The following is a 10,200-nucleotide window of genomic DNA, read 5'->3' on the forward strand; positions in this document are numbered from 1 at the left end:
CATTTTCTAAGAAATATTTGAACAGTCCAAAAGTGAGCTCATAAAAACACGTTATATTCTTCTGAAGGACATCAGAAGGTGAATGATATTTATAGGTGGAATTGAAGCAAAGTCCAAGAATTACTACAATCTTAAAAAAGAAATAAGCTGGTTTATGGGAGCTCGGGATAGGAAACCACAAACCAGATTAGATCCAACCACTAGCTGATGCTGCCTGGAGGTGATATTATTGTCAAAGAATAAGCTTCACACACACTGAAGGGAGACAGTGGGCTCATTTTATCCAGTAACCGCTGCAGGCACAGGGCCTAGGGATTAAGGGCTCTTTCAGGGCCAAAAACTGAGTTTGGGAGCTGAAAAATACCTTTGCTCTGAAATATAAAACAGAATCTGCAAAAATGGAAAATAGATGTTTATTGAATGTCTACAAAAGAAGACACATCAACTAGCTAACTGAATTCTTTTAAATATATTTTATTGATTTTTTACAAAGAGGAAGGAGAGAGATAGAGACCCAGAAACATCGATCAGCTGCCTCCTGCACACACACACACACACACACACACACACACACACACACCCCACTGGGGAAGTGCCCACAACCAAGGCACTTGCCATTGATGGGAATCAAACCTGGGACCTTCAGTCCTCAGGCCGACACTCTATCCACTGAGCCAAACCGATTTTGGCCTAACTGCATTTTTGATGGGTGTATTTTAATATGTTTGATATGTTAAGGAATGAGCCCACCAAAAGTAAGAGAGTCTGTGTGGGATAAAAATCTTAAAAAATGACCCTGAAGGCAGCTCTACTATTCAAAAAGACAAAGGTGAGCTCTGAAATATTTGTAAGATCCATTGAGACTTAAGTCATGATTTATGTTCATTTGGAATTCTGTATATTTTGTTTCTGTTGAAGAGACTTGTCATTTTTACCTCCGTTTCACCCCATTTATTTCACATGTCTAGCCAAATACTGCACCCCACCCCCCACACCTCCTCACCTAATTACAGTGGTGCCTCACACAACGAACTTAATTCATCCCAGGAGCAAGTTTGTTACCCGAAAAGTTCGTTATGTGAAATGCGTTTTCCCATAACAATACATGTTAAAAAAAATAATTCGTTCTGTAGCATAAAATATGCTAAGATGACATAAAAAAAATATGCTAAGATGACATATTTTTATTTAGATACATCTAAAAACTTAATTTTTTTTAAAAAAAACACACATTTTTTTAATTTTAAGACAGACTAAGTAGAGTCTACTGAATCTTGCACATCTTCATCCATTTTCTGCTTTCTGGCCGATGGTTTCATGAAAAATCTGTCCAAAGTTCGCTGTGCGAGGCGTTCGTTATGCGAGGCACCACTGTATAGGAATAAAATCCTTTACAAGAAAGCCCTCACTGAGAAAGCAAAGTGTGGGGATGGTGCTGCATCTTTTCTGGTGTCCCTCCACCCACTATCTACTCCTTTCCATCCCATTCCCTACTGCTGGGAGGCTGATCCCTACTGGGGGCCTCCTAGCCCTCTGGCTTTTGATATGGCTCAGCTAAAGGAAGTGCTGGTAGGAAAGCACTTGGGATATTTATTCCTTTGGCTCCTGCCTTGCCCGGCTCTGGTTTGACCTTGTCTTTCCTCTACTTGTGGCCATGCTCCGTCAGGGTCCCTTTTCTAACAGGTACTCTCTTTGGATTGTGGTAACTGTTTGTAGCCAGAACGTTGTACTGCTATCCTCAGGGCTCTCTGCCATCTCCTGTTAGGTTTCATGAACCTGCCCCCTCCTTGGAGTAGGTAGTCCCTTCACTAAGCTTTTCAGTGAGGCTTTTGAGTTGCATGTGCTTCCTGCCCAAATTATGACCTGACTCTTTGTATGGAAACCCTACTAAAATTCTCAGGCTCGACCAACTTCAGCATTTGCCTTCATTGCTAGGTAATTGTTTCAACTTCCAATAGACTTCTTCCTTTCAGGCTGCATATTATTTTTAACAGAAATTTCAGACTTCTTTTTCTTTTCATCCCCACCCCTTTTCTTTATCTCTTACCTTTCTTTTTTCTTCTCAAGTGATTTATGAGTGTCTCCTATGTAACAAGAACTTTGGGGGAATATGGAAAATGTAACATCCTTCACTCAGATGTTGGAAAGACAAGAGGCCTATGTAACAGTGCAAGGAGAGACCATGGAAGGTTAAGAGGCAGAATGGTTGCTAGGGACATTAAGTGCTCAGGAAACCAGAGATGGACAGGAGCAGTGGAGCAAAAGCAGGACTCCTCGTGGAGGAGAGCCTGGGCGGGTGTTTGCATTTCATTCCACAGAAGAATTGAGGCAATGGGGTCTGCGTCTTTTAAGCAGGGCTCACTCCTGAGATGGGTGTATCTGATGCTATGGAAATACTTCAGTGGAAATCATTATGGGGAATAATGTCTTTGTTACAGAGTTCCCGAACAATCAAACAACGCAGAAGGAGAGTTTGGAGAGGCTTACTTTATTCATCACGCGATGGGCTTAGAGAAAATGAATTCAAATTCTAAGCAAGGCTACAAGCAGAACTCCTCTTTTTATTAAACAGCTAGCACTATGTGCACTTAGTGGTTATCTCGATGCTGGCCTTGAAAACAACACAGTTCTATCCAATTAAAAAGTGCACCTGGCATGGCATTGAGATTATGGCATATCTAGTCTCCGGCCTACAAGGTCATGCAGCTAAGTTTATCTTTATCATTCTTCAAACAGGCTAAAGCAAACTAGAAAGCAATATTTTATCTAAGAAGAACAGCAGAAAATTCCCCAAATAGCAGTTTGTTACAAAATAGGGGTTTTCCTTCTCATTTTGACCTTATTCATTTTAGTTAATAAATGTTATTATAAATTTGTTTTTAAATTTCTTTTTAATGTTATTAAAATTCCACCCAGTATGAATGAAAAGGAAAGAATTGAGGCATTTCAGTGAAAGTACATAGAATATGATAAGAGAAATGAAAATAAGGAATGTGTCAGAAAAAATAGACAGAGTAGTAAACTAAAACCATGTCAAAGAACAGCATCAGTTCACAAACTAAGAGGAACACTGTATCTGCTATAGTTGATTTTTGGTTTGGTGATGAGATACCTAGAAGTGAAAGGAAAAAAGTGAGGTATAATTTTTCAATATACACGGGAACGTGGACCAGTTCCTCAGGTAAGAGCAATTTCTTTAACACTGAACTTTAATAGTGTATCAGTATTACTTTATAGAAGGGGCACCAAGTGATATAAAGAACATAAAGTGTTTTTAAAATATACCTATAGCTGTGACCTAATTTATATGCTGATATTTTGGGTGGCAGTTGTTTTTTTTTTTTTTTTTTTTTTTACAAAAGTCAAGGGCATAACACTAAAAGGCAATTCATTAAATGCACCTGAATGCTAAGGAAATACAGTTCAAGTTTAAAAAAACTAGGAATGGGAGCAGGACTCCAGCCCCTGATCCATGGGCCGAATTTGTAATGTCCAAAAGGTCTTTGGTGACTATCACCTTTCTCAGGTGTGCCTTTGACAGGAATTGAACCTGAAAGCCCTGAGTTTTCTGGCTAAGTGCCTGGTGTTCTGTTTGATTGACTGAGAAGTGATTAACAGTTTCTTCAAGAATCTTAAACCAAGTTCCCATTTCCTGTTGTAATGTAAAGGTTTCCACATTTTTTCACTGGCATTAACAACAACAATCACGACCTTACAAGTGATTTATATTTTTGTACATAAATCCACTTCCAGTTTGGTAATTATGCTCTTGCATTGTACAATATTGATGTAGAATAGTCCTCAGAGACATTGAATGGATTTTCCCTTTGTAAATAAATGCCTGAGAGGCAAACAAGCACTCTGGGTGGGTCAGCATGAAATGCAAACATTTCTCAGTGTCAGAAACTACACTAGCTACGCATTGTTTTTCTTGAGTCCTTGACACTAATGGGCTTTTGAAGATGAAGCCACGGAACAATACAGAAAAGAACCGTTAAGAGTGATTTTCTGTAAAGAGTTGGGACTAGCTGTCTCAAAGCAAGGATGAAAAACTTAATTTTTACCTTATACCTGTCTGAAGAGGTTGAATTTTCACCATGAACATATATATCACTATTTAAAAAAATGAATTATGGTACTATATTCAAAACTAGGAGTGAAATTAAAAAAATTATAAAATCTAGTTAATAAAATAGAAAACAAAGAACAAACAAAAATACTTGCTCCATGAAAGACACCCCTTAATGTTATTCTGTGGATGAAAATGAGCAAATGCCAAAAAAATCTAAACAAAGGAAATCATACCCGGGCAGGAGAAGCAGGACCGGAAAGAGGCCCAGGATACTGAAGTAATTAGTTATGTTATTTGAGTGCAATAAGCATGTATTATTTTCATAAAGTTCAAAACATCCAAACCCTAACAAAACCCAGTTACAACTATCATCCCCATAAATCAGACAGTTGGGGAAGGAAATGAGCCTTTTGGAAAAATCTTTGTTGTTGGTGGTGCTGTATGTGCCTCCCTTGCTTGACTTTATGTGCTCCAAGCCCTCTGGGACCTGCATTCCACTGTACACAGACATTCCACACATATTGTCTTCTCACCGTCCTGCCTTCGCTGACATGCGGTCCTTCTAGTCTGGAGGATGGTGTTTCCCAGGCAGCCTCAGCTGGTGGAAACTGCTTAGTGTCAGACAGCCAAGGCATGGCTGTCCCTGGCTTCCCTTTACCACCTGTAGACATTCACTTTCTTACTCATGGAAAATGTCTGCTCTTCCTTTGAAGGTAAGTTTCTTGGCTACCACTTTCCGCTCTTCTGCAGACTTTCAGGGCATCTTCTTCAACATTCACTGAAGATTTCAGTCTCCACCCCACTTCAGTAAGCCCTGCTGTCGCCCTGAGGGATCCCAACATCCAAGTATAACAAAGTAGAGGAAAATGATGGACAGACTTTGGATCAAATCTCAGATGTGCTATTTTCAGCAATGAAAGTTCTTATTTGCCTTCTGCTTTCCAGGAAGTTGTCTTTTAAATTTTATTCTAAAACTTGGCAGGCCTGTTGATCATTTGGCCCCCAAATATTAAGTCCTTGGTAATATCATCACCCTATTGTAATGAGAAAACCAAGAATGTGCTGTGTAGTTAATATCCTTTAGAGATCAGCGAGAGCTGGAAGTGCTTCTAGAGATGGTTTAATTTACATCTTCATTCAGTCAAGAAACATGAGGTCAGAGAATTTAATTGCCTAAATCCTTAGAGCTCTTCTGTAGCAGATGTAGAATTAGAATTTAGGCTTTTAGTTCTTCAAAATAGTGACACTTACCAGGAGTAATACAGAATAGCCCATATTTTTAAAACAAATGCTCATTTCTCTATGAATGCAAAATTAAAACAAGCTCAAATGCATGATATATTTTATAAAATCAGTGTCCCACTATGTTTATCCAGTTTACAAGAGATTCAGATACCTCTAGGTTCTCAGAACAGCATCAATAAAGGGGTTGAGTTTTATCTCATCTATCTTATCTCCAAACAATAATTCTAAATTAGACATTTAAAGTCATATCCATCATTAAAAAATAAAATGAAAGAGAACCTTGGTTATAATTCATTCCTTATACTGTATGGAGCCAATTTTATATAATTTCACTATCAGAGATACTCATTTAAAATGTCAATGTTATTATAATAGCCATGTGAACTTTGTACTGTATATGGAGTCAAAAATATACTTTAGTGATAACATGAACAGCAAAGCTTCCATGGTAATCTCTCTGTACAGCAATGGCAGCAGTGGATGCTAGTCATCTTCTAAAAATTAGATGTTAATTTAACTGAAAAACGTTTAAGTAAGCACATTATAGCTCCAGTTTTTAAGTCACTTGAACTAGTATGCTTTGGGAACTCATAAAGCAAAACTTTCCAAAGGGCATTTGATGTTGGCATTGACTTGCTAGCTATTTATACTCACTGGAGGGGCAAATAACTACGAGTGTAACTGCAAGCAGTTTGCGATTTTTTCTCCCCTCCCCAACAGAGTTCTGAATGCAGAGAATGTCTTTCCCATTATGAATAAATCTTTGGCACATTTTCAGACAGGCATTCTAGCCCTTCTAACTGGACTGATTTGCCATGGCCTTAAAAGGCTTAGTTGGGCAGCACTGTGGGTTTGTAACATACAAGTTTGTCCTTTTTCTCTGGTATCTATTTTGCAAAGTTCTTAGTGGCATCACCTAAACACCACACAATGTCAAATCTACCTGATTAAACATGTGATGCCTAAACCTGAATTCATTCCCAAACAGGACTCTACAGATCTGACTGGCCCGTGGCACTCTAACTTCTTTACTCTTTCTACTGCAAAAATCTGCCAGTTTATCTCAATGTTTCCATGTTGGATTCTTCCATTGTGAATCTTACACATGGGAGCACAGATGTCACCAACATGAAATGATCTATAATAACAAAAGCGTAATATGCTAATTAGACCGGATGTCCTTCCGGTTGACCTTCTGGATGAAGTCGTGGTGGTGGGGGCCAAGCCCCTTACACAAATTTCGTGCGTCAGGCCTCTAGTTATAGATAAGCACTTTAAAATTCAAGGTGTTATTGAAAACCATGTTTCTCACACTTTAGTATGCGTGAACGGAAAGCTGCTGGGTGATGCCGATACTCTGGTCCCCTGTAGGAAGGCTGTAAAAGACACATTACACCGAATATGCCGCTGACTGACAGCAACGTGTTCTTTAGGATACGCTGTTCTATAGCAGTTGTGAAACGTATTTCCCTCTTCCTTTATACAATAGTAACTCTTCCTTTAAAGAAAACCAGGTATGTAAGCAGGGGGCTGCCAAGTGCTGACGCACGATGAAGCAATGTTCCTCTTTCCTACCAATCTGAAACTTTGCAGGTTGGCTCACTGAGAGGTTTACATGACAGTGTCTACATCCCAACCTGGAGGAAACTCCTCTGAAGCCAGCGTAAAGGCCACGTGGAGACAGATGAGGAGGCCTGCGATGATTTTCTAAAGCGAGTCTTTGTGGGTTTCAGAAGACACCATATGGATATAGATATAGTTGGATGCATTCATATGTAAGTTGGCCAATATACATGAGGTGCATGTATCTGTATGTGTTTTTATTCCAAAGCAGAACAGAGAAAGGAGGACACAATATTTTTAACATAAGCACCACAGAGAAGAAAATTAGCACACAACCATAACTGGGTTTGCATTTTCTCTTCAGCGCTGATAGTGGTTCCCATCCTCCATATCATTCATCATTTCTTCATGTGGTTCCAGCTATTGTTTGCCATCCCCATCAACTCTCACCTTGTTGCCTTAGATAGTATTTCCTATTTGTGTCTGATGTGGAATTCCATTTCTGTAAATTTCACCAGCACAGTTCCACAAACCTGAAAAATGTTTTGTTTTGTTTTTAATATATTTTTATTGATTTTTTACAGAGAGGAATGGAGAGGGATAGAGAGTTAGAAACATCAATGAGAGAGAAACATTGATCAGTTTCTTCCTGCACACCCCCTACTGGGGACATGCCGGCAACCAAGGTACATGCCCTTGACCGGAATCAAACCTGGGACCTTTCAGTCTTCAGGCCAACACTCTATCCACTGAGCCAAACCGGTTTTGGCCTAAAAAATGTTTAATATGACCATTGGGTTCAATTATCTATGTAGTATTTGATTAGATACTTAGTGCCAGACAAAACAAATTGTTTATCATTTTATCTTTCCTAAATGTTTCCCCAGTAAAACTGAAGGCATGGTAAGTATAGGGGAAATGAATTCAGTATTCAGTGCCATCAGCATCATTGATTCTAGAAAACTGGCTTCACTTGCTTTGATTACCGTCCTGTTACAAAACAGATCTCTATTCTGCCATGGGATGTGAAATAGAAGTATGTTCTTCATCAAACATTAACTACCACCATGCTTTTTCCTCTTGAATTAGAATAGTTTATTTAAAGAACTTATTAAGATAATTTATGAGTCACTATTCATATTAGAAAAAATATCCCTTATCTGCAAAACTGTTGAATGAGATAATCAGATTGAATTTATTGTCTTTACAGGAGTTATTAAACTACATTTTAAAGGACTCCCAGTAGAACTAAAAAAAAAAAAAAAAAAAAAGGCAAGTAAACTCTGTTGTTTACAGGTACTTAGTAGACATAATATACATTTAATTATTAGCATATATAAACCATTAATAAAAAAGGAATGAGGATATAAAACACTTATTTCTACAGTAATCATATATGCGCTAATGATCTTGAGAAATGAAATCTGTCTTTGAGGACTCATGTTCAGTATTTCATATGAACAATTCAAATACAATAGCCAATAAATTTAAAAAAAACCATAAGCTGCTTCTTGAGCATGACTTATACTATTATTACATTTAAATAAAAGCAACCTCTAGTTCTATTTATAAATAACTGTTTTGGGAATGGTATATTTGGGAGATTTAAATGGATTTTTATTTGGAGTTGATATATGTATATGCTAATGTATGTTTATCTGAATAGCATTTTCCCCTTTAATTCAGCAATGTGGGAATCCTGTTTGAAATATACTGGTTTCTAATTATACACTTAAAAAAAATGGATTCTTACTGGATGCTTTATCTTGTAGCATGCACATAAAATATATATGTATTATGTAACTATTAAACTAAGAAAAGCCTGTTTCTTCATTAACTCTTGGCCATCGGTTGCTCATGACACTTGTGCAACTAAAATGAGGTGTTTTCTAACCTCATTATATCATATATCACCTGGGGATTTTATATATTTTCTAACTCATATAGATGTGAACTCATTCTGAGTGGGTATGGACACACACACACCACACACACACACACATCACCAAGATAAAAAACTCTTGCATTGATTTTTATTACTTCAAATAATTCTAATGACATGTAACATGCAGTGAAACAAAATTGTGATTCATCCAACCACCCACAATTTTTCATATTTAAAGAAACCATAGAAATTTTTGTAATTCTGAGGTTGTCTGAGTGATGGCATCAGAGTTAGAGCTCAGAAGAATGGAAGTCATGCCAAGAAAACCTAGAGTTGGCCATGACTCACACATGCATATTCTGTGAATCCTTGGTCACTCTTCACAGTGTTCATGGTCTATTTTTAATTGTAGTAGAAAATGAATATTTGTGCAATTATATAATATGCATCCATAGGTTTGAATAAAATCTATGATGAGTACTTTGCTTGTACATCCATTAATAAGACCTGGATGGGTCTTAACAGTATTCCATTGTTTCTGTGATTCTATTTGCAAAGCCTTTTTTATAAAATACAAATGCTTGGCTTTTGTGGTGCATCAATTTTCTTTTAAGTGATAAAGTACATCATTCTATTTTAGACAAATGACATATGTGACCCAAAATGACCTTTAAGAACATGGATCTGAAGAAAACAGCTATAGTTAAAGTTTACAAAATTAAAACTCTTGGTTTCATTGAAAAGTTTCCAGTTAAATGTAGGTACCAAAGTAGCCACTTATATTCTCCTTTAACTGATTAATAGTACAATATATGGCATTATGAAACTGATTACTTTTTTAAAGTAGAATACAATGGTTGACATATTTTAGTTCTGGGTTCTACCAAGAAATCTTGGAGATATACGGGCAGCATGAACCCATCTTGCAGATCTGGAAGTACTTAATCTTGAGAGATACTCATTTTTGCAGTGCAGTAGAGTGCCAACTGACACGTCACCTGGGATTTGATGTGTCCTTTTCTTCTGTTATTATTGGAGAAGCTTCACAATGCTATTGTTACAAAGTCTTTCTAATTTTTCTCAGCTATTGATGATGACAATGGCCAGCAAATGATCAAATTTGACTTAAGTTCCACATCAAGTTTTCCCTTGCTACAAAGTCTTTCTAATTTTTCTCAGCTATTGATGATGACAATGGCCAGCAAATGATCAAATTTGACTTAAGTTCCACATCAAGTTTTCCCTTGCTCTGATGAGCCTTGTCTCCTTCAGATAATTTACCTCTTTCCAATATTCCCTCCCTACCCAAAGTATCACAGGAAGCTGCAAGAAAAATCAAGTGTTGGATGTTGCAACTAGATTAGAAATATCTATGATGTCTATAAATAAATTCTGGAAAAGGGACAAATCCATGTTCCTTGGCCTGTGGAGATGG

The sequence above is a fragment of the Pipistrellus hanaki genome, assembly GCF_964339955.1.
Source record: "Pipistrellus hanaki genome assembly, chromosome: 8".
NCBI lineage: Eukaryota > Metazoa > Chordata > Mammalia > Chiroptera > Vespertilionidae > Pipistrellus > Pipistrellus hanaki.